Source organism: Scyliorhinus torazame, chromosome 5, assembly GCF_047496885.1.
Source record: "Scyliorhinus torazame isolate Kashiwa2021f chromosome 5, sScyTor2.1, whole genome shotgun sequence".
Taxonomy (NCBI): Eukaryota; Metazoa; Chordata; class Chondrichthyes; order Carcharhiniformes; family Scyliorhinidae; genus Scyliorhinus; species Scyliorhinus torazame.
This window is the reverse complement of record NC_092711.1, coordinates 121,501,409-121,526,355: the sequence shown is the minus strand read 5'-3', so window position 1 is coordinate 121,526,355 and position 24,947 is coordinate 121,501,409. Positions and strand designations below refer to the sequence as shown.

General features: G+C 45.6%; 6 non-coding genes across 6 annotated transcripts; all 6 read right to left on the bottom strand.

Annotated features, from left to right (window-relative positions):
* Positions 1-3,174: 3,174 nt before the first annotated feature.
* Positions 3,175-3,247, bottom strand: trnav-cac (transfer RNA valine (anticodon CAC)). Its single transcript has one exon. It is a non-coding gene; the product is annotated as a tRNA-Val (tRNA).
* Positions 3,248-9,577: 6,330 nt separating this feature from the next.
* Positions 9,578-9,650, bottom strand: trnav-cac (transfer RNA valine (anticodon CAC)). The gene has a single exon. It is a non-coding gene; the product is annotated as a tRNA-Val (tRNA).
* Positions 9,651-11,563: 1,913 nt separating this feature from the next.
* trnav-cac (transfer RNA valine (anticodon CAC)) lies at positions 11,564-11,636 on the bottom strand. Its single transcript has one exon. It is a non-coding gene; the product is annotated as a tRNA-Val (tRNA).
* Positions 11,637-13,549: 1,913 nt separating this feature from the next.
* trnav-cac (transfer RNA valine (anticodon CAC)) lies at positions 13,550-13,622 on the bottom strand. Its single transcript has one exon. It is a non-coding gene; the product is annotated as a tRNA-Val (tRNA).
* Positions 13,623-17,746: 4,124 nt separating this feature from the next.
* trnav-cac (transfer RNA valine (anticodon CAC)) lies at positions 17,747-17,819 on the bottom strand. The gene has a single exon. It is a non-coding gene; the product is annotated as a tRNA-Val (tRNA).
* A 4,125-nt stretch (positions 17,820-21,944) lies between these two features.
* On the bottom strand, positions 21,945-22,017 carry trnav-cac (transfer RNA valine (anticodon CAC)). Its single transcript has one exon. It is a non-coding gene; the product is annotated as a tRNA-Val (tRNA).
* Positions 22,018-24,947: the final 2,930 nt, after the last annotated feature.

Here is a 24,947-nt window from a genome sequence, read left to right as displayed (position 1 = left end):
CATTTACATTCCCTTTTTCTTTCTGTCCGAGACATTTTCGTCATTTTCCACCTATTGCTGACCACTCTATCGAGGCCCAATCGGGCACGCCAACCCCGCCCCATCCACATTAGTCTGAATCTGACCCCATTTCCAGTTCTCCAGCTTTGACAAAGAGTCACCCAGGCCCGGAACGACCGCTGCCATCTCGCTCCACAGAGGCTGTCAGTCCTGCTGAGATTGTCCAGTATGTTCTGTTTTTGTTTCAGAATGAAGCATCCGCAGTAAGTTGCATTTGTCGTTTATTTAGACATGTTTGAGATGGTGAATAAGTATGTTTATCTGCATTTGTAAATGCATGAAATTCTGTTGTGGATGAACTAGCTCCGAATATCCAAAATAAGAAGGTCCTTTTCTTCTCATTGCCTGTCGAAAATTCAGTGCTTGTGACTTAATGTGGAATTTATTTTAGTGGCTCATGAGAGACTAAACCTCATAATCCTCGAACATACGAGATGGGGGAACAAAAGTACTTTGTGCAAACATTCCTCACACAACATGAGAAGCACTTGATGTTTCTACCCGGTATGGCCTCGGGGACCTTTCGCATGTTAGGGGAATGTGCTAACCACTACACTACAGAAACCGCTGGCGGTGCAGTAATCAATGGACTTGTGCAGTGTTCAACCTCACTGTGTTGCTGCAGATTCTCATGGTTCGTCTGAGAGGCCATGTCACTTATTACAAGAAGACAGCCGTTTCTTTAAAACCGATGTCTCAACTTATAAAACAATCAGGAATCGAACTTTACAGACCTGAAGATAGGTTATGCTTGAAGTGGAAGTTAAATTGAGAAGGCAGGGCTTTCGAAAATAACCACAACCATACGGGTGCATGCATTTTGCTATTCCTCGTTGATGAAGACCAGTTACGAGATTGCGGCAATAGTCAGCAACAGACTAAACTGGAAGTACGAGAAGTTTCTGCTCGGTTTCGAACTTTTCGCGTGTTAGGCGAATGTGATAACCACTACACTATAGAAACAGATGGAAATCAACGGACGTGTACAATGTGCAACCTCACTGTGTTGCTGCAGATTCGCATGGTGAGGCTGAGAGGCCAGGCCACTTATTACAAGACGACTGCTGTTTCTTTCAAAGCAGATGTTTCAACATATAAAACCACAAGATGTAGAAATTAGATCGAACTTAACATGATCTGCGTTAACTTCACAGGGACGTGACCCATCTAATCCACAGAGCCAAAGTGGAGAATTGAACTGACTGGAGAGCTGCATCTTAACGCTGACCTCCCGGACCTCGGCCTCCTGAAATGTTCCAAAGAAGCTCAACAAACACTCGAGGAACAGCAGCGCATCTTTCCACTGGGCTCAATACAGCTTGCACACTCATAGTGTGTGCAACAGTCTCACACTGTAAATGCTGCCCCCATTCTGTGTGTACTTCCATCGCAGATTTGGGTTTGAATCTTGTTTCCACTTCTTCTTTGTATCCGGGCGGTAGTTGTTGAGAGCTGGCACAGACACAGCGGCTAGAATGGCCTCATACTGTGGTGTAATTATTCTCTCATTCGATGCTCACCTCACTCTGTGGCCAGGGAACCCTAGGCCTTTTCTCATTTAATCTCTCCTGACTTGCACCCTGTCAGAGCGCTTTCCTGTTGTTCTGTTTGCTCCCACCAGGATTTGGCTTGGTTAAAACGTCCGACATTTCTAACCTTCCCCGGTTTTAATGAAAGGTGATGGTGAAAGACGAGCTTTGTTGTCCTGTCGACAAATCCCGCCTGACTCGCTGAGTTGTTCCAGTATTTTCCGCAGATGTTAGATCGACTTTCGATGGCAATAACAGCGTGCTTCTGTTACGTTCCCGGGGCTCGTTGGTCTAGGGGTATGACATTCACTTACCTCTATTGACTAATTCCAGTTGATTCAGGCAGCTCTCTGTATGTTTCATTTTATTCAGTTCACCAACATCAGACTGTGTAATCTCTCTTCTACCTCCACCATCTGTTTATTTCCATCAAGTTATTTTCATTCCTTCCATTGGTATGTTTTACCCTCAGCATTGCCCCCCTCCCCCCAGCCCATACCATCCTACTTGAGCAACCCTGTCGCCAATTGTTCGCTGACACACTGCTTACTTTGTTCTGCTATTAACACATTCTGATCTCTTGAGGCGCCACTATCAGCACCTTTGTTAGCCTTGATTAGCCTCATTTACATTCCCTTTTTCTTTCTGTCCGAGACATTTTCGTCATTTTCCACCTATTGCTGACCACTCTATCGAGGCCCAATAGGGCACGCCAACCCCGCCCCATCCACATTAGTCTGAATCTGACCCCATTTCCAGTTCTCCAGCTTTGACAAAGAGTCACCCAGGCCCGGAACGACCGCTGCCATCTCGCTCCACAGAGGCTGTCAGTCCTGCTGAGATTGTCCAGTATGTTCTGTTTTTGTTTCAGAATGAAGCATCCGCAGTAAGTTGCATTTGTCGTTTATTTAGACATGTTTGAGATGGTGAATAAGTATGTTTATCTGCATTTGTAAATGCATGAAATTCTGTTGTGGATGAACTAGCTCCGAATATCCAAAATAGTAAGGTCCTTTTCTTCTCATTGCCTGTCGAAAATTCAGTGCTTGTGGCTTAATGTGGAATTTATTTTAGTGGCTCATGAGAGACTAAACCTCATAATCCTCGAACATACGAGATGGGGGAACAAAAGTACTTTGTGCAAACATTCCTCACACAACATGAGAAGCACTTGATGTTTCTACCCGGTATGGCCCCGGGGACCTTTCGCATGTTAGGGGAATGTGCTAACCACTACACTACAGAAACCGCTGGCGGTGCAGTAATCAATGGACTTATGCAATGTTCAACCTCACTGTGTTGCTGCAGCTTCTCATGGTTCGTCTGAGAGGCCATGTCACTTATGACAAGAAGACAGCCGTTTCTTTAAAACCGATGTCTCAACTTAGAAAACAATCAGGAATCGAAATTTACAGACCTGAAGATAAGTTATGTTTTGCTTGAAGTGGAAGTTAAATTGAGAAGGCAGGGCTTTCGCAAATAACCACAACCATACGGGTGCATGCATTTTGCTATTCCTCGGTGATGAAGACCAGTTATGAGATTGCGGCTGTAGTCAGCAACAGACTAACCTGGTACTACGAGATGTTTCTGCCCGGTTTCGAACCGGGGACCTTTCGCGTGTGAGGCGAATGTGATAACCACTACACTACAGAAACAGCTGGCAATCCACGGACGTGTACAATGTGCAACCTCACTGTGCTGCTGCAGATTCGCATGGTGAGGCTGAGAGGCTAGGCCACTTATTACAAGACGACTGCCTTTTCTCATTTAATCTCTCCTGACTTGCACCCTGTCAGAGCGCTTTCCTGTTGTTCTGTTTGCTCCCACCGGGATTTGACTTGGTTAAAACGTCCGACATTTCTAACCCGTCCCGGTTTTAATGAAAGGTGATGGTGAAAGACGAGCTTTGTTGTCCTGTCGACAAATCCCGCCTGACTCGCTGAGTTGTTCCAGTATCTTCCGCAGATGTTGGATCAACTTTCGATGGCTATAACAGCGTGCTTCTGTGCCAGTTCCGCGGCTCGTTGGTCTAGGAGTATGATTCGCGCTTTGGGTGTCTCGATTGCGAAACTTGCGGGAGGTCCCGGGTTCAAATCCCGGACGAGCCCTTTGATAACGTTTTCTGTTGGTCAGGCGATATGTTTTCTTCATTTCTATGCGGCTCATTCGGCGGGATTCATTCACATTGGGTTTGCTTTGAGAAGCTGAGCTCACACAGCAGGGAACCAATAGGTTCGCGAGACAATCGCGACATTGTCTAAAAGCTTGTCTATGTGTGGACATTCACTTACCTCTATTGACTTATTCCAGTAGATTCAGGCAGCTCTCTGTATGTTTCATTTTATTCAGTTCAACAACATCAGACTGTGTAATCTCTCTTCTCCCTCCACCATCTGTTTATTTCCATCAAGTTATTTGCATTCCTTCCATTGGTATGTTTTACCCTCAGCATTGCCCCCCTCCCCCCAGCCCATACCATCCTACTTGAGCAATCTGATCCCTGTGGCCAATTGTTCGCTGACACACTGCTTACTTTGTTCTGCTATTAACACATTCTGATCTCTTGAGGCGCCACTATCAGCACCTTTGTTAGCCTTGATTAGCCTCATTTACATTCCCTTTTTCTTTCTGTCCGAGACATTTTCGTCATTTTCCACCTATTGCTGACCACTCTATCGAGGCCCAATCGGGCACGCCAACCCCGCCCCATCCACATTAGTCTGAATCTGACCCCATTTCCAGTTCTCCAGCTTTGACAAAGAGTCACCCAGGCCCGGAACGACCGCTGCCATCTCGCTCCACAGAGGCTGTCAGTCCTGCTGAGATTGTCCAGTATGTTCTGTTTTTGTTTCAGAATGAAGCATCCGCAGTAAGTTGCATTTGTCGTTTATTTAGACATGTTTGAGATGGTGAATAAGTATGTTTATCTGCATTTGTAAATGCATGAAATTCTGTTGTGGATGAACTAGCTCCGAATATCCAAAATAAGAAGGTCCTTTTCTTCTCATTGCCTGTCGAAAATTCAGTGCTTGTGACTTAATGTGGAATTTATTTTAGTGGCTCATGAGAGACTAAACCTCATAATCCTCGAACATACGAGATGGGGGAACAAAAGTACTTTGTGCAAACATTCCTCACACAACATGAGAAGCACTTGATGTTTCTACCCGGTATGGCCTCGGGGACCTTTCGCATGTTAGGGGAATGTGCTAACCACTACACTACAGAAACCGCTGGCGGTGCAGTAATCAATGGACTTGTGCAGTGTTCAACCTCACTGTGTTGCTGCAGATTCTCATGGTTCGTCTGAGAGGCCATGTCACTTATTACAAGAAGACAGCCGTTTCTTTAAAACCGATGTCTCAACTTATAAAACAATCAGGAATCGAACTTTACAGACCTGAAGATAGGTTATGCTTGAAGTGGAAGTTAAATTGAGAAGGCAGGGCTTTCGAAAATAACCACAACCATACGGGTGCATGCATTTTGCTATTCCTCGTTGATGAAGACCAGTTACGAGATTGCGGCAATAGTCAGCAACAGACTAAACTGGAAGTACGAGAAGTTTCTGCTCGGTTTCGAACTTTTCGCGTGTTAGGCGAATGTGATAACCACTACACTACAGAAACAGCTGGCAATCAACGGACGTGTACAATGTGCAACCTCTCTGTGTTGCTGCAGATTCGCATGGTGAGGCTGAGAGGCCAGGCCACTTATTACAAGACGACTGCTGTTTCTTTCAAAAACAGATGTTTCAACATATAAAACCACAAGATGTAGAAATTAGATCGAACTTAACATGATCTGCGTTAACTTCACAGGGACGTGACCCATCTAATCCACAGAGCCAAAGTGGAGAATTGAACTGACTGGAGAGCTGCATCTTAACGCTGACCTCCCGGACCTCGGCCTCCTGAAATGTTCCAAAGAAGCTCAACAAACACTCGAGGAACAGCAGCGCATCTTTCCACTGGGCTCAATACAGCTTGCACACTCATAGTGTGTGCAACAGTCTGACACTGTAAATGCTGCCCCACTCTGTGTGTACTTCCATCGCAGATTTGGGTTTGAATCTTGTTTCCACTTCTTCTTTGTATCCGGGCGGTAGTTGTTGAGAGCTGGCACAGACACAGCGGCTGGAATGGCCTCATACTGTGGTGTAATTATTCTCTCATTCGATGCTCACCTCACTCTGTGGCCAGGGAACCCTAGGCCTTTTCTCATTTAATCTCTCCTGACTTGCACCCTGTCAGAGCGCTTTCCTGTTGTTCTGTTTGCTCCCACCAGGATTTGACTTGGTTAAAACGTCCGACATTTCTAACCCGCCCCGGTTTAAATGAAAGGTGATGGTGAAAGACGAGCTTTGTTGTCCTGTCGACAAATCCCGCCTGACTCGCTGAGTTGTTCCAGTATTTTCCGCAGATGTTAGATCGACTTTCGATGGCAATAACAGCGTGCTTCTGTTACGTTCCCGGGGCTCGTTGGTCTAGGGATATGACATTCACTTACCTCTATTGACTAATTCCTGTTGATTCAGGCAGCTCTCTGTATGTTTCATTTTATTCAGTTCAACAACATCAGACTGTGTAATCTCTCTTCTACCTCCACCATCTGTTTATTTCCATCAAGTTATTTTCATTCCTTTCATTGGTATGTTTTACCCTCAGCATTGCCCCCCAGCCCATACCATCCTACTTGAGCAACCCTGTCGCCAATTGTTCGCTGACACACTGCTTACTTTGTTCTGCTATTAACACATTCTGATCTCTTGAGGCGCCACTATCAGCACCTTTGTTAGCCTTGATTAGCCTCATTTACATTCCCTTTTTCTTTCTGTCCGAGACATTTTCGTCATTTTCCACCTATTGCTGACCACTCTATCGAGGCCCAATAGGGCACGCCAACCCCGCCCCATCCACATTAGTCTGAATCTGACCCCATTTCCAGTTCTCCAGCTTTGACAAAGAGTCACCCAGGCCCGGAACGACCGCTGCCATCTCGCTCCACAGAGGCTGTCAGTCCTGCTGAGATTGTCCAGTATGTTCTGTTTTTGTTTCAGAATGAAGCATCCGCAGTAAGTTGCATTTGTCGTTTATTTAGACATGTTTGAGATGGTGAATAAGTATGTTAATCTGCATTTGTAAATGCATGAAATTCTGTTGTGGATGAACTAGCTCCGAATGTCCAAAATAAGAAGGTCCTTTTCTTCTCATTGCCTGTCGATAATTCAGTGCTTGTGACTTAATGTGGAATTTATTTTAGTGGCTCATGAGAGACTAAACCTCATAATCCTCGAACATACGAGATGGGGGAACAAAAGTACTTTGTGCAAACATTCCTCACACAACATGAGAAGCACTTGATGTTTCTACCCGGTATGGCCTCGGGGACCTTTCCCATGTTAGGGGAATGTGCTAACCACTACACGACAGAAACCGCTGGCGGTGCAGTAATCAATGGACTTGTGCAATGTTCAACCTCACTGTGTTGCTGCAGATTCTCATGGTTCGTCTGAGAGGCCATGTCACTTATGACAAGAAGACAGCCGTTTCTTTAAAACCGATGTCTCAACTTATAAAACAATCAGGAATCGAACTTTACAGACCTGAAGATAAGTTATGCTTGAAGTGGAAGTTAAATTGAGAAGGCAGGGCTTTCGAAAATAACCACAACCATACGGGTGCATGCATTTTGCTATTCCTCGTTGATGAAGACCAGTTACGAGATTGCGGCAATAGTCAGCAACAGACTAAACTGGAAGTAAGAGAACTTTCTGCTCGGTTTCGAACTTTTCGCGTGTTAGGCGAATGTGATAACCACTACACTATAGAAACAGATGGAAATCAACGGACGTGTACAATGTGCAACCTCACTGTGTTGCTGCAGATTCGCATGGTGAGGCTGAGAGGCCAGGCCACTTATTACAAGACGACTGCTGTTTCTTTCAAAGCAGATGTTTCAACATATAAAACCACAAGATGTAGAAATTAGATCGAACTTAACATGATCTGCGTTAACTTCACAGGGACGTGACCCATCTAATCCACAGAGCCAAAGTGGAGAATTGAACTGACTGGAGAGCTGCATCTTAACGCTGACCTCCCGGACCTCGGCCTCCTGAAATGTTCCAAAGAAGCTCAACAAACACTCGAGGAACAGCAGCGCATCTTTCCACTGGGCTCAATACAGCTTGCACACTCATAGTGTGTGCAACAGTCTCACACTGTAAATGCTGCCCCCATTCTGTGTGTACTTCCATCGCAGATTTGGGTTTGAATCTTGTTTCCACTTCTTCTTTGTATCCGGGCGGTAGTTGTTGAGAGCTGGCACAGACACAGCGGCTAGAATGGCCTCATACTGTGGTGTAATTATTCTCTCATTCGATGCTCACCTCACTCTGTGGCCAGGGAACCCTAGGCCTTTTCTCATTTAATCTCTCCTGACTTGCACCCTGTCAGAGCGCTTTCCTGTTGTTCTGTTTGCTCCCACCAGGATTTGGCTTGGTTAAAACGTCCGACATTTCTAACCTTCCCCGGTTTTAATGAAAGGTGATGGTGAAAGACGAGCTTTGTTGTCCTGTCGACAAATCCCGCCTGACTCGCTGAGTTGTTCCAGTATTTTCCGCAGATGTTAGATCGACTTTCGATGGCAATAACAGCGTGCTTCTGTTACGTTCCCGGGGCTCGTTGGTCTAGGGGTATGACATTCACTTACCTCTATTGACTAATTCCAGTTGATTCAGGCAGCTCTCTGTATGTTTCATTTTATTCAGTTCACCAACATCAGACTGTGTAATCTCTCTTCTACCTCCACCATCTGTTTATTTCCATCAAGTTATTTTCATTCCTTCCATTGGTATGTTTTACCCTCAGCATTGCCCCCCTCCCCCCAGCCCATACCATCCTACTTGAGCAACCCTGTCGCCAATTGTTCGCTGACACACTGCTTACTTTGTTCTGCTATTAACACATTCTGATCTCTTGAGGCGCCACTATCAGCACCTTTGTTAGCCTTGATTAGCCTCATTTACATTCCCTTTTTCTTTCTGTCCGAGACATTTTCGTCATTTTCCACCTATTGCTGACCACTCTATCGAGGCCCAATAGGGCACGCCAACCCCGCCCCATCCACATTAGTCTGAATCTGACCCCATTTCCAGTTCTCCAGCTTTGACAAAGAGTCACCCAGGCCCGGAACGACCGCTGCCATCTCGCTCCACAGAGGCTGTCAGTCCTGCTGAGATTGTCCAGTATGTTCTGTTTTTGTTTCAGAATGAAGCATCCGCAGTAAGTTGCATTTGTCGTTTATTTAGACATGTTTGAGATGGTGAATAAGTATGTTTATCTGCATTTGTAAATGCATGAAATTCTGTTGTGGATGAACTAGCTCCGAATATCCAAAATAGTAAGGTCCTTTTCTTCTCATTGCCTGTCGAAAATTCAGTGCTTGTGGCTTAATGTGGAATTTATTTTAGTGGCTCATGAGAGACTAAACCTCATAATCCTCGAACATACGAGATGGGGGAACAAAAGTACTTTGTGCAAACATTCCTCACACAACATGAGAAGCACTTGATGTTTCTACCCGGTATGGCCCCGGGGACCTTTCGCATGTTAGGGGAATGTGCTAACCACTACACTACAGAAACCGCTGGCGGTGCAGTAATCAATGGACTTATGCAATGTTCAACCTCACTGTGTTGCTGCAGCTTCTCATGGTTCGTCTGAGAGGCCATGTCACTTATGACAAGAAGACAGCCGTTTCTTTAAAACCGATGTCTCAACTTAGAAAACAATCAGGAATCGAAATTTACAGACCTGAAGATAAGTTATGTTTTGCTTGAAGTGGAAGTTAAATTGAGAAGGCAGGGCTTTCGCAAATAACCACAACCATACGGGTGCATGCATTTTGCTATTCCTCGGTGATGAAGACCAGTTATGAGATTGCGGCTGTAGTCAGCAACAGACTAACCTGGTACTACGAGATGTTTCTGCCCGGTTTCGAACCGGGGACCTTTCGCGTGTGAGGCGAATGTGATAACCACTACACTACAGAAACAGCTGGCAATCCACGGACGTGTACAATGTGCAACCTCACTGTGCTGCTGCAGATTCGCATGGTGAGGCTGAGAGGCTAGGCCACTTATTACAAGACGACTGCCTTTTCTCATTTAATCTCTCCTGACTTGCACCCTGTCAGAGCGCTTTCCTGTTGTTCTGTTTGCTCCCACCGGGATTTGACTTGGTTAAAACGTCCGACATTTCTAACCCGTCCCGGTTTTAATGAAAGGTGATGGTGAAAGACGAGCTTTGTTGTCCTGTCGACAAATCCCGCCTGACTCGCTGAGTTGTTCCAGTATCTTCCGCAGATGTTGGATCAACTTTCGATGGCTATAACAGCGTGCTTCTGTGCCAGTTTCGCGGCTCGTTGGTCTAGGAGTATGATTCTCGCTTTGGGTGTCTCGATTGCGAAACTTGCGGGAGGTCCCGGGTTCAAATCCCGGGCGAGCCCTTTGATAACGTTTTCTGTTGGTCAGGCGATATGTTTACTTCATTTCTATGCGGCTCATTCGGCGGGATTCATTCACATTGGGTTTGCTTTGAGAAGCTGAGCTCATACAGCAGGGAACCAATAGGTTCGCGAGACAATCGCGACATTGTCTAAAAGCTTGTCTATGTGTGGACATTCACTTACCTCTATTGACTTATTCCAGTAGATTCAGGCAGCTCTCTGTATGTTTCATTTTATTCAGTTCAACAACATCAGACTGTGTAATCTCTCTTCTCCCTCCACCATCTGTTTATTTCCATCAAGTTATTTTCATTCCTTCCATTGGTATGTTTTACCCTCAGCATTGCCCCCCTCCCCCCAGCCCATACCATCCTACTTGAGCAATCTGATCCCTGTGGCCAATTGTTCGCTGACACACTGCTTACTTTGTTCTGCTATTAACACATTCTGATCTCTTGAGGCGCCACTATCAGCACCTTTGTTAGCCTTGATTAGCCTCATTTACATTCCCTTTTTCTTTCTGTCCGAGACATTTTCGTCATTTTCCACCTATTGCTGACCACTCTATCGAGGCCCAATAGGGCACGCCAACCCCGCCCCATCCACATTAGTCTGAATCTGACCCCATTTCCAGTTCTCCAGCTTTGACAAAGAGTCACCCAGGCCCGGAACGACCGCTGCCATCTCGCTCCACAGAGGCTGTCAGTCCTGCTGAGATTGTCCAGTATGTTCTGTTTTTGTTTCAGAATGAAGCATCCGCAGTAAGTTACTTTTGTCGTTTATTTAGACATGTTTGAGATGGTGAATAAGTATGTTTATCTGCATTTGTAAATGCATGAAATTCTGTTGTGGATGAACTAGCTCCGAATATCCAAAATAGGAAGGTCCTTTCCTTCTCTTTGCCTGTCGATAATTCAGTGCTTGTGACTTAATGTGGAATTTATTTTAGTGGCTCATGAGAGACTAAACCTCATAATCCTCGAACATACGAGATGGGGGAACAAAAGTACTTTGTGCAAACATTCCTCACACAACATGAGAAGCACTTGATGTTTCTACCCGGTATGGTCCCGGGGACCTTTCGCATGTTAGGGGAATGTGCTAACCACTACACTACAGAAACCGCTGGCGGTGCAGTAATCAATGGACTTATGCAATGTTCAACCTCACTGTGTTGCTGCAGCTTCTCATGGTTCGTCTGAGAGGCCATGTCACTTGTGACAAGAAGACAGCCGTTTCTTTAAAACCGATGTCTCAACTTAGAAAACAATCAGGAATCGAAATTTACAGACCTGAAGATAAGTTATGTTTTGCTTGAAGTGGAAGTTAAATTGAGAAGGCAGGGCTTTCGAAAATAACCACAACCATACGGGTGCATGCATTTTGCTATTTTTCGGTGATGAAGACCAGTTATGAGATTGCGGCAAAAGTCAGCAACAGAACAATCTGGTAACCCGAGATGTTTCTGCCCGGTTTCGAACCGGGGACCTTTCGCGTGTGAGGCGAATGTGATAGCCACTACACTACAGAAACAGCTGGCAATCCACGGACGTGTACAATGTGCAACCTCACTGTGCTGCTGCAGATTCGCATGGTGAGGCTGAGAGGCTAGGCCACTTATTACAAGACGACTGCCTTTTCTCATTTAATCACTCCTGAGTTGCACCCTGTCAGAGCGCTTTCCTGTTGTTCTGTTTGCTCCCACCGGGATTTGACTTGGTTAAAACGTCCGACATTTCTAACCCGTCCCGGTTTTAATGAAAGGTGATGGTGAAAGACGAGCTTTGTTGTCCTGTCGACAAATCCCGCCTGACTCGCTGAGTTGTTCCAGTATCTTCCGCAGATGTTGGATCAACTTTCGATGGCTATAACAGCGTGCTTCTGTGCCAGTTCCGCGGCTCGTTGGTCTAGGAGTATGATTCTCGCTTTGGGTGTCTCGATTGCGAAACTTGCGGGAGGTCCCGGGTTCAAATCCCGGACGAGCCCTTTGATAACGTTTTCTGTTGGTCAGGCGATATGTTTTCTTCATTTCTATGCGGCTCATTCGGCGAGATTCATTCACATTGGGTTTGCTTTGAGAAGCTGAGCTCACACAGCAGGGAACCAATAGGTTCGCGAGACAATCGCGACATTGTCTAAAAGCTTGTCTATGTGTGGACATTCACTTACCTCTATTGACTTATTCCAGTAGATTCAGGCAGCTCTCTGTATGTTTCATTTTATTCAGTTCAACAACATCAGACTGTGTAATCTCTCTTCTCCCTCCACCATCTGTTTATTTCCATCAAGTTATTTTCATTCCTTCCATTGGTATGTTTTACCCTCAGCATTGCCCCCCTCCCCCCAGCCCATACCATCCTACTTGAGCAATCTGATCCCTGTGGCCAATTGTTCGCTGACACACTGCTTACTTTGTTCTGCTATTAACACATTCTGATCTCTTGAGGCGCCACTATCAGCACCTTTGTTAGCCTTGATTAGCCTCATTTACATTCCCTTTTTCTTTCTGTCCGAGACATTTTCGTCATTTTCCACCTATTGCTGACCACTCTATCGAGGCCCAATAGGGCACGCCAACCCCGCCCCATCCACATTAGTCTGAATCTGACCCCATTTCCAGTTCTCCAGCTTTGACAAAGAGTCACCCAGGCCCGGAACGACCGCTGCCATCTCGCTCCACAGAGGCTGTCAGTCCTGCTGAGATTGTCCAGTATGTTCTGTTTTTGTTTCAGAATGACGCATCCGCAGTAAGTTGCATTTGTCGTTTATTTAGACATGTTTGAGATGGTGAATAAGTATGTTTATCTGCATTTGTAAATGCATGAAATTCTGTTGTGGATGAACTAGCTCCGAATATCCAAAATAGGAAGGTCCTTTTCTTCTCATTGCCTGTCGAAAATTCAGTGCTTGTGACTTAATGTGGAATTTATTTTAGTGGCTCATGAGAGACTAAACCTCATAATCCTCGAACATACGAGATGGGGGAACAAAAGTACTTTGTGCAAACATTCCTCACACAACATGAGAAGCACTTGATGTTTCTACCCGGTATGGCCCCGGGGACCTTTCGCATGTTAGGGGAATGTGCTAACCACTACACTACAGAAACCGCTGGCGGTGCAGTAATCAATGGACTTATGCAATGTTCAACCTCACTGTGTTGCTGCAGCTTCTCATGGTTCGTCTGAGAGGCCATGTCACTTATGACAAGAAGACAGCCGTTTCTTTAAAACCGATGTCTCAACTTATAAAACAATCAGGAATCGAAATTTACAGACCTGAAGATAAGTTATGTTTTGCTTGAAGTGGAAGTTAAATTGAGAAGGCAGGGCTTTCGAAAATAACCACAACCATACAGGTGCATGCATTTTGCTATTCCTCGGTGATGAAGACCAGTTATGAGATTGCGGCAATAGTCAGCAACAGACTAACCTGGTAGTACGAGATGTTTCTGCCCGGTTTCGAACCGGGGACTTTTCGCGTGTGAGGCGAATGTGATAACCACTACACTACAGAAACAGCTGGCAATCCACGGACGTGTACAATGTGCAACCTCACTGTGCTGCTGCAGATTCGCATGGTGAGGCTGAGAGGCTAGGCCACTTATTACAAGACGACTGCCTTTTCTCATTTAATCTCTCCTGACTTGCACCCTGTCAGAGCGCTTTCCTGTTGTTCTGTTTGCTCCCACCGGGATTTGACTTGGTTAAAACGTCCGACATTTCTAACCCGTCCCGGTTTTAATGAAAGGTGATGGTGAAAGACGAGCTTTGTTGTCCTGTCGACAAATCCCGCCTGACTCGCTGAGTTGTTCCAGTATCTTCCGCAGATGTTGGATCAACTTTCGATGGCTATAACAGCGTGCTTCTGTGCCAGTTCCGCGGCTCGTTGGTCTAGGAGTATGATTCGCGCTTTGGGTGTCTCGATTGCGAAACTTGCGGGAGGTCCCGGGTTCAAATCCCGGACGAGCCCTTTGATAACGTTTTCTGTTGGTCAGGCGATATGTTTTCTTCATTTCTATGCGGCTCATTCGGCGGGATTCATTCACATTGGGTTTGCTTTGAGAAGCTGAGCTCACACAGCAGGGAACCAATAGGTTCGCGTGACAATCGCGACATTGTCTAAAAGCTTGTCTATGTGTGGACATTCACTTACCTCTATTGACTTATTCCAGTAGATTCAGGCAGCTCTCTGTATGTTTCATTTTATTCAGTTCAACAACATCAGACTGTGTAATCTCTCTTCTCCCTCCATCATCTGTTTATTTCCATCAAGTTATTTTCATTCCTTCCATTGGTATGTTTTACCCTCAGCATTGCCCCCCTCCCCCCAGCCCATACCATCCTACTTGAGCAATCTGATCCCTGTGGCCAATTGTTCGCTGACACACTGCTTACTTTGTTCTGCTATTAACACATTCTGATCTCTTGAGGCGCCACTATCAGCACCTTTGTTAGCCTTGATTAGCCTCATTTACATTCCCTTTTTCTTTCTGTCCGAGACATTTTCGTCATTTTCCACCTATTGCTGACCACTCTATCGAGGCCCAATCGGGCACGCCAACCCCGCCCCATCCACATTAGTCTGAATCTGATCCCATTTCCAGTTCTCCAGCTTTGACAAAGAGTCACCCAGGCCCGGAACGACCGCTGCCATCTCGCTCCACAGAGGCTGTCAGTCCTGCTGAGATTGTCCAGTATGTTCTGTTTTTGTTTCAGAATGAAGCATCCGCAGTAAGTTGCATTTGTCGTTCATTTAGACATGTTTGAGATGGTGAATAAGTATGTTTATCTGCATTTGTAAATGCATGAAATTCTGTTGTGGATGAACTAGCTCCGAATATCCAAAATAAGAAGGTCCTTTTCTTCTCATTGCCTGTCGAAAATTCAGTGCTTGTGACTTAATGTGGAATTTATTTTAGTGGCTCATGAGAGCCAAACCTCATAATCCTCGAACATACGAGATGGGGGAACAAAAGTACTTTGTGCAAACATTCCTCACACAACATGAGAAGCACTTGATGTTTCTACCCGGTATGGCCTCGGGGACCTTTCGCATGTTAGGGGAATGTGCTCAGCACTACACTACAGAAACCGCTGGCGGTGCAGTAATCAATGGACTTGTGCAGTGTTCAACCTCACTGTGTTGCTGCAGATTCTCATGGTTCGTCTGAGAGGCCATGTCACTTATTACAAGAAGACAGCCGTTTCTTTAAAACCGATGTCTCAACTTATAAAACAATCAGGAATCGAACTTTACAGACCTGAAGATAAGTTATGCTTGAAGTGGAAGTTAAATTGAGAAGGCAGGGCTTTCGAAAATAACCACAACCATACGGGTGCATGCATTTTGCTATTCCTCGTTGATGAAGACCAGTTACGAGATTGCGGCAATAGTCAGCAACAGACTAAACTGGAAGTACGAGAAGTTTCTGCTCGGTTTCGAACTTTTCGCGTGTTAGGCGAATGTGATAACCACTACACTATAGAAACAGCTGGAAATCAACGGACGTGTACAATGTGCAACCTCACTGTGTTGCTGCAGATTCGCATGGTGAGGCTGAGAGGCCAGGCCACTTATTACAAGACGACTGCTGTTTCTTTCAAAAGCAGATGTTTCAACATATAAAACCACAAGATGTAGAAATTAGATCGAACTTAACATGATCTGCGTTAACTTCACAGGGACGTGACCCATCTAATCCACAGAGCCAAAGTGGAGAATTGAACTGACTGGAGAGCTGCATCTTAACGCTGACCTCCCGGACCTCGGCCTCCTGAAATGTTCCAAAGAAGCTCAACAAACACTCGAGGAACAGCAGCGCATCTTTCCACTGGGCTCAATACAGCTTGCACACTCATAGTGTGTGCAACAGTCTCACACTGTAAATGCTGCCCCCATTCTGTGTGTACTTCCATCGCAGATTTGGTTTGAATCTTGTTTCCACTTCTTCTTTGTATCCGGGCGGTAGTTGTTGAGAGCTGGCACAGACACAGCGGCTAGAATGGCCTCATACTGTGGTGTAATTATTCTCTCATTCGATGCTCACCTCACTCTGTGGCCAGGGAACCCTAGGCCTTTTCTCATTTAATCTCTCCTGACTTGCACCCTGTCAGACCGCTTTCCTGTTGTTCTGTTTGCTCCCACCAGGATTTGGCTTGGTTAAAACGTCCGACATTTCTAACCTTCCCCGGTTTTAATGAAAGGTGATGGTGAAAGACGAGCTTTGTTGTCCTGTCGACAAATCCCGCCTGACTCGCTGAGTTGTTCCAGTATTTTCCGCAGATGTTAGATCGACTTTCGATGGCAATAACAGCGTGCTTCTGTTACGTTCCCGGGGCTCGTTGGTCTAGGGGTATGACATTCACTTACCTCTATTGACTAATTCCAGTTGATTCAGGCAGCTCTCTGTATGTTTCATTTTATTCAGTTCAACAACATCAGACTGTGTAATCTCTCTTCTACCTCCACCATCTGTTTATTTCCATCAAGTTATTTTCATTCCTTCCATTGGTATGTTTTACCCTCAGCATTGCCCCCCTCCCCCCAGCCCATACCATCCTACTTGAGCAACCCTGTCGCCAATTGTTCGCTGACACACTGCTTACTTTGTTCTGCTATTAACACATTCTGATCTCTTGAGGCGCCACTATCAGCACCTTTGTTAGCCTTGATTAGCCTCATTTACATTCCCTTTTTCTTTCTGTCCGAGACATTTTCGTCATTTTCCACCTATTGCTGACCACTCTATCGAGGCCCAATAGGGCACGCCAACCCCGCCCCATCCACATTAGTCTGAATCTGACCCCATTTCCAGTTCTCCAGCTTTGACAAAGAGTCACCCAGGCCCGGAACGACCGCTGCCATCTCGCTCCACAGAGGCTGTCAGTCCTGCTGAGATTGTCCAGTATGTTCTGTTTTTGTTTCAGAATGAAGCATCCGTAGTAAGTTGCATTTGTCGTTTATTTAGACATGTTTGAGATGGTGAATAAGTATGTTTATCTGCATTTGTAAATGCATGAAATTCTGTTGTGGATGAACTAGCTCCGAATATCCAAAATAGGAAGGTCCTTTCCTTCTCTTTGCCTGTCGATAATTCAGTGCTTGTGACTTAATGTGGAATTTATTTTAGTGGCTCATGAGAGACTAAACCTCATAATCCTCGAACATACGAGATGGGGGAACAAAAGTACTTTGTGCAAACATTCCTCACACAACATGAGAAGCACTTGATGTTTCTACCCGGTATGGCCCCGGGGACCTTTCGCATGTTAGGGGAATGTGCTAACCACTACACTACAGAAACCGCTGGCGGTGCAGTAATCAATGGACTTATGCAATGTTCAACCTCACTGTGTTGCTGCAGCTTCTCATGGTTCGTCTGAGAGGCCATGTCACTTATGACAAGAAGACAGCCGTTTCTTTAAAACCGATGTCTCAACTTAGAAAACAATCAGGAATCGAAATTTACAGACCTGAAGATAAGTTATGTTTTGCTTGAAGTGGAAGTTAAATTGAGAAGGCAGGGCTTTCGAAAATAACCACAACCATACGGGTGCATGCATTTTGCTATTTTTCGGTGATGAAGACCAGTTATGAGATTGCGGCAAAAGTCAGCAACAGAACAACCTGGTAGCCCGAGATGTTTCTGCCCGGTTTCGAACCGGGGACCTTTCGCGTGTGAGGCGAATGTGATAATCACTACACTAGAGAAACAGCTGGCAATCCACGGACGTGTACAATGTGCAACCTCACTGTGCTGCTGCAGATTCGCATGGTGAGGCTGAGAGGCTACGCCACTTATTACAAGACGACTGCCTTTTCTCATTTAATCTCTCCTGACTTGCACCCTGTCAGAGCGCTTTCCTGTTGTTCTGTTTGCTCCCACCGGGATTTGACTTGGTTAAAACGTCCGACATTTCTAACCCGTCCCGGTTTTAATGAAAGGTGATGGTGAAAGACGAGCTTTGTTGTCCTGTCGACAAATCCCGCCTGACTCGCTGAGTTGTTCCAGTATCTTCCGCAGATGTTGGATCAACTTTCGATGGCTATAACAGCGTGCTTCTGTGCCAGTTCCGCGGCTCGTTGGTCTAGGAGTATGATTCTCGCTTTGGGTGTCTCGATTGCGAAACTTGCGGGAGGTCCCGGGTTCAAATCTCGGACGAGCCCTTTGATAACGTTTTCTGTTGGTCAGGCGATATGTTTTCTTCATTTCTATGCGGCTCATTCGGCGGGATTCATTCACATTGGGTTTGCTTTGAGAAGCTGAGCTCACACAGCAGGGAACCAATAGGTTCGCGAGACAATCGCGACATTGTCTAAAAGCTTGTCTATGTGTGGACATTCACTTACCTCTATTGACTTATTCCAGTAGATTCAGGCAGCTCTTTGTATGTTTCATTTTATTCAGTTCAACAACATCAGACTGTGTAATCTCTCTTCTCCCTCCACCATCTGTTTATTTCCATCAAGTTATTTTCATTCCTTCCATTGGTATGTTTTACCCTCAGCATTGCCCCCCTCCCCCCAGCCCATACCATCCTACTTGAGCAATCTGATCCCTGTGGCCAATTGTTCGCTGACACACTGCTTACTTTGTTCTGCTATTAACACATTCTGATCTCTTGAGGCGCCACTATCAGCACCTTTGTTAGCCTTGATTAGCCTCATTTACATTCCCTTTTTCTTTCTGTCCGAGACATTTTCGTCATTTTCCACCTATTGCTGACCACTCTATCGAGGTCCAATCGGGCACGCCAACCCCGCCCCATCCACATTAGTCTGAATCTGACCCCATTTCCAGTTCTCCAGCTTTGACAAAGAGTCACCCAGGCCCGGAACGACCGCTGCCATCTCGCTCCGCAGAGGCTGTCAGTCCTGCTGAGATTGTCCAGTATGTTCTGTTTTTGTTTCAGAATGAAGCATCCGCAGTAAGTTGCATTTGTCGTTCATTTAGACATGTTTGAGATGGTGAATAAGTATGTTTATCTGCATTTGTAAATGCATGAAATTCTGTTGTGGATGAACTAGCTCCGAATATCCAAAATAAGAAGGTCCTTTTCTTCTCATTGCCTGTCGAAAATTCAGTGCTTGTGACTTAATGTGGAATTTATTTTAGTGGCTCATGAGAGACTAAACCTCATAATCCTCGAACATACGAGATGGGGGAACAAAAGTACTTTGTGCAAACATTCCTCACACAACATGAGAAGCACTTGATGTTTCTAACCGGTATGGCCTCGGGGACCTTTCGCATGTTAGGGGAATGTGCTAACCACTACACTACAGAAACCGCTGGCGGTGCAGTAATCAATGGACTTGTGCAGTGTTCAACCTCACTGTGTTGCTGCAGCTTCTCATGGTTCGTCTGAGAGGCCATGTCACTGATTACAATAAGACAGCCGTTTCTTTAAAACCGATGTCTCAACTTATAAAACAATCAGGAATCGAACTTTACAGACCTGAAGATAAGTTATGCTTGAAGTGGAAGTTAAATTGAGAAGGCAGGGCTTTCGAAAATAACCACAACCATACGGGTGCATGCATTTTGCTATTCCTCGTTGATGAAGACCAGTTACGAGATTGCGGCAATAGTCAGCAACAGACTAAACTGGAAGTACGAGAAGTTTCTGCTCGGTTTCGAACTTTTCGCGTGTTAGGCGAATGTGATAACCACTACACTATAGAAACAGCTGGAAATCAACGGACGTGTACAATGTGCAACCTCACTGTGTTGCTGCAGATTCGCATGGTGAGGCTGAGAGGCCAGGCCACTTATTACAAGACGACTGCTGTTTCTTTCAAAAGCAGATGTTTCAACATATAAAACCACAAGATGTAGAAATTAGATCGAACTTAACATGATCTGCGTTAACTTCACAGGGACGTGACCCATCTAATCCACAGAGCCAAAGTGGAGAATTGAACTGACTGGAGAGCTGCATCTTAACGCTGACCTCCCGGACCTCGGCCTCCTGAAATGTTCCAAAGAAGCTCAACAAACACTCGAGGAACAGCAGCGCATCTTTCCACTGGGCTCAATACAGCTTGCACACTCATAGTGTGTGCAACAGTCTCACACTGTAAATGCTGCCCCCATTCTGTGTGTACTTCCATCGCAGATTTGGTTTGAATCTTGTTTCCACTTCTTCTTTGTATCCGGGCGGTAGTTGTTGAGAGCTGGCACAGACACAGCGGCTAGAATGGCCTCATACTGTGGTGTAATTATTCTCTCATTCGATGCTCACCTCACTCTGTGGCCAGGGAACCCTAGGCCTTTTCTCATTTAATCTCTCCTGACTTGCACCCTGTCAGACCGCTTTCCTGTTGTTCTGTTTGCTCCCACCAGGATTTGGCTTGGTTAAAACGTCCGACATTTCTAACCTTCCCCGGTTTTAATGAAAGGTGATGGTGAAAGACGAGCTTTGTTGTCCTGTCGACAAATCCCGCCTGACTCGCTGAGTTGTTCCAGTATTTTCCGCAGATGTTAGATCGACTTTCGATGGCAATAACAGCGTGCTTCTGTTACGTTCCCGGGGCTCGTTGGTCTAGGGGTATGACATTCACTTACCTCTATTGACTAATTCCAGTTGATTCAGGCAGCTCTCTGTATGTTTCATTTTATTCAGTTCAACAACATCAGACTGTGTAATCTCTCTTCTACCTCCACCATCTGTTTATTTCCATCAAGTTATTTTCATTCCTTCCATTGGTATGTTTTACCCTCAGCATTGCCCCCCTCCCCCCAGCCCATACCATCCTACTTGAGCAACCCTGTCGCCAATTGTTCGCTGACACACTGCTTACTTTGTTCTGCTATTAACACATTCTGATCTCTTGAGGCGCCACTATCAGCACCTTTGTTAGCCTTGATTAGCCTCATTTACATTCCCTTTTTCTTTCTGTCCGAGACATTTTCGTCATTTTCCACCTATTGCTGACCACTCTATCGAGGCCCAATAGGGCACGCCAACCCCGCCCCATCCACATTAGTCTGAATCTGACCCCATTTCCAGTTCTCCAGCTTTGACAAAGAGTCACCCAGGCCCGGAACGACCGCTGCCATCTCGCTCCACAGAGGCTGTCAGTCCTGCTGAGATTGTCCAGTATGTTCTGTTTTTGTTTCAGAATGAAGCATCCGTAGTAAGTTGCATTTGTCGTTTATTTAGACATGTTTGAGATGGTGAATAAGTATGTTTATCTGCATTTGTAAATGCATGAAATTCTGTTGTGGATGAACTAGCTCCGAATATCCAAAATAGGAAGGTCCTTTCCTTCTCTTTGCCTGTCGATAATTCAGTGCTTGTGACTTAATGTGGAATTTATTTTAGTGGCTCATGAGAGACTAAACCTCATAATCCTCGAACATACGAGATGGGGGAACAAAAGTACTTTGTGCAAACATTCCTCACACAACATGAGAAGCACTTGATGTTTCTACCCGGTATGGCCCCGGGGACCTTTCGCATGTTAGGGGAATGTGCTAACCACTACACTACAGAAACCGCTGGCGGTGCAGTAATCAATGGACTTATGCAATGTTCAACCTCACTGTGTTGCTGCAGCTTCTCATGGTTCGTCTGAGAGGCCATGTCACTTATGACAAGAAGACAGCCGTTTCTTTAAAACCGATGTCTCAACTTAGAAAACAATCAGGAATCGAAATTTACAGACCTGAAGATAAGTTATGTTTTGCTTGAAGTGGAAGTTAAATTGAGAAGGCAGGGCTTTCGAAAATAACCACAACCATACGGGTGCATGCATTTTGCTATTTTTCGGTGATGAAGACCAGTTATGAGATTGCGGCAAAAGTCAGCAACAGAACAACCTGGTAGCCCGAGATGTTTCTGCCCGGTTTCGAACCGGGGACCTTTCGCGTGTGAGGCGAATGTGATAATCACTACACTAGAGAAACAGCTGGCAATCCACGGACGTGTACAATGTGCAACCTCACTGTGCTGCTGCAGATTCGCATGGTGAGGCTGAGAGGCTACGCCACTTATTACAAGACGACTGCCTTTTCTCATTTAATCTCTCCTGACTTGCACCCTGTCAGAGCGCTTTCCTGTTGTTCTGTTTGCTCCCACCGGGATTTGACTTGGTTAAAACGTCCGACATTTCTAACCCGTCCCGGTTTTAATGAAAGGTGATGGTGAAAGACGAGCTTTGTTGTCCTGTCGACAAATCCCGCCTGACTCGCTGAGTTGTTCCAGTATCTTCCGCAGATGTTGGATCAACTTTCGATGGCTATAACAGCGTGCTTCTGTGCCAGTTCCGCGGCTCGTTGGTCTAGGAGTATGATTCTCGCTTTGGGTGTCTCGATTGCGAAACTTGCGGGAGGTCCCGGGTTCAAATCTCGGACGAGCCCTTTGATAACGTTTTCTGTTGGTCAGGCGATATGTTTTCTTCATTTCTATGCGGCTCATTCGGCGGGATTCATTCACATTGGGTTTGCTTTGAGAAGCTGAGCTCACACAGCAGGGAACCAATAGGTTCGCGAGACAATCGCGACATTGTCTAAAAGCTTGTCTATGTGTGGACATTCACTTACCTCTATTGACTTATTCCAGTAGATTCAGGCAGCTCTTTGTATGTTTCATTTTATTCAGTTCAACAACATCAGACTGTGTAATCTCTCTTCTCCCTCCACCATCTGTTTATTTCCATCAAGTTATTTTCATTCCTTCCATTGGTATGTTTTACCCTCAGCATTGCCCCCCTCCCCCCAGCCCATACCATCCTACTTGAGCAATCTGATCCCTGTGGCCAATTGTTCGCTGACACACTGCTTACTTTGTTCTGCTATTAACACATTCTGATCTCTTGAGGCGCCACTATCAGCACCTTTGTTAGCCTTGATTAGCCTCATTTACATTCCCTTTTTCTTTCTGTCCGAGACATTTTCGTCATTTTCCACCTATTGCTGACCACTCTATCGAGGCCCAATCGGGCACGCCAACCCCGCCCCATCCACATTAGTCTGAATCTGACCCCATTTCCAGTTCTCCAGCTTTGACAAAGAGTCACCCAGGCCCGGAACGACCGCTGCCATCTCGCTCCGCAGAGGCTGTCAGTCCTGCTGAGATTGTCCAGTATGTTCTGTTTTTGTTTCAGAATGAAGCATCCGCAGTAAGTTGCATTTGTCGTTCATTTAGACATGTTTGAGATGGTGAATAAGTATGTTTATCTGCATTTGTAAATGCATGAAATTCTGTTGTGGATGAACTAGCTCCGAATATCCAAAATAAGAAGGTCCTTTTCTTCTCATTGCCTGTCGAAAATTCAGTGCTTGTGACTTAATGTGGAATTTATTTTAGTGGCTCATGAGAGACTAAACCTCATAATCCTCGAACATACGAGATGGGGGAACAAAAGTACTTTGTGCAAACATTCCTCACACAACATGAGAAGCACTTGATGTTTCTAACCGGTATGGCCTCGGGGACCTTTCGCATGTTAGGGGAATGTGCTAACCACTACACTACAGAAACCGCTGGCGGTGCAGTAATCAATGGACTTGTGCAGTGTTCAACCTCACTGTGTTGCTGCAGCTTCTCATGGTTCGTCTGAGAGGCCATGTCACTTATTACAAGAAGACAGCCGTTTCTTTAAAACCGATGTCTCAACTTATAAAACAATCAGGAATCGAACTTTACAGACCTGAAGATAAGTTATGCTTGAAGTGGAAGTTAAATTGAGAAGGCAGGGCTTTCGAAAATAACCACAACCATACGGGTGCATGCATTTTGCTATTCCTCGTTGATGAAGACCAGTTACGAGATTGCGGCAATAGTCAGCAACAGACTAAACTGGAAGTACGAGAAGTTTCTGCTCGGTTTCGAACTTTTCGCGTGTTAGGCGAATGTGATAACCACTACACTACAGAAACAGCTGGCAATCAACGGACGTGTACAATGTGCAACCTCTCTGTGTTGCTGCAGATTCGCATGGTGAGGCTGAGAGGCCAGGCCACTTATTACAAGACGACTGCTGTTTCTTTCAAAAACAGATGTTTCAACATATAAAACCACAAGATGTAGAAATTAGATCGAACTTAACATGATCTGCGTTAACTTCACAGGGACGTGACCCATCTAATCCACAGAGCCAAAGTGGAGAATTGAACTGACTGGAGAGCTGCATCTTAACGCTGACCTCCCGGACCTCGGCCTCCTGAAATGTTCCAAAGAAGCTCAACAAACACTCGAGGAACAGCAGCGCATCTTTCCACTGGGCTCAATACAGCTTGCACACTCATAGTGTGTGCAACAGTCTCACACTGCAAATGCTGCCCCCATTCTGTGTGTACTTCCATCGCAGATTTGGGTTTGAATCTTGTTTCCACTTCTTCTTTGTATCCGGGCGGTAGTTGTTGAGAGCTGGCACAGACACAGCGGCTAGAATGGCCTCATACTGTGGTGTAATTATCCTCTCATTCGATGCTCACCTCACTCTGTGGCCAGGGAACCCTAGGCCTTTTCTCATTTAATCTCTCCTGACTTGCACCCTGTCAGACCGCTTTCCTGTTGTTCTGTTTGCTCCCACCAGGATTTGACTTGGTTAAAACGTCCGACATTTCTCACCCGCCCCGGTTTAAATGAAAGGTGATGGTGAAAGACAAGCTTTGTTGTCCTGTCGACAAATCCCGCCTGACTCGCTGAGTTGTTCCAGTATTTTCCGCAGATGTTAGATCGACTTTCGATGGCAATAACAGCGTGCTTCTGTTACGTTCCCGGGGCTCGTTGGTCTAGGGGTATGACATTCACTTACCTCTATTGACTAATTCCAGTTGATTCAGGCAGCTCTCTGTATGTTTCATTTTATTCAGTTCAACAACATCAGACT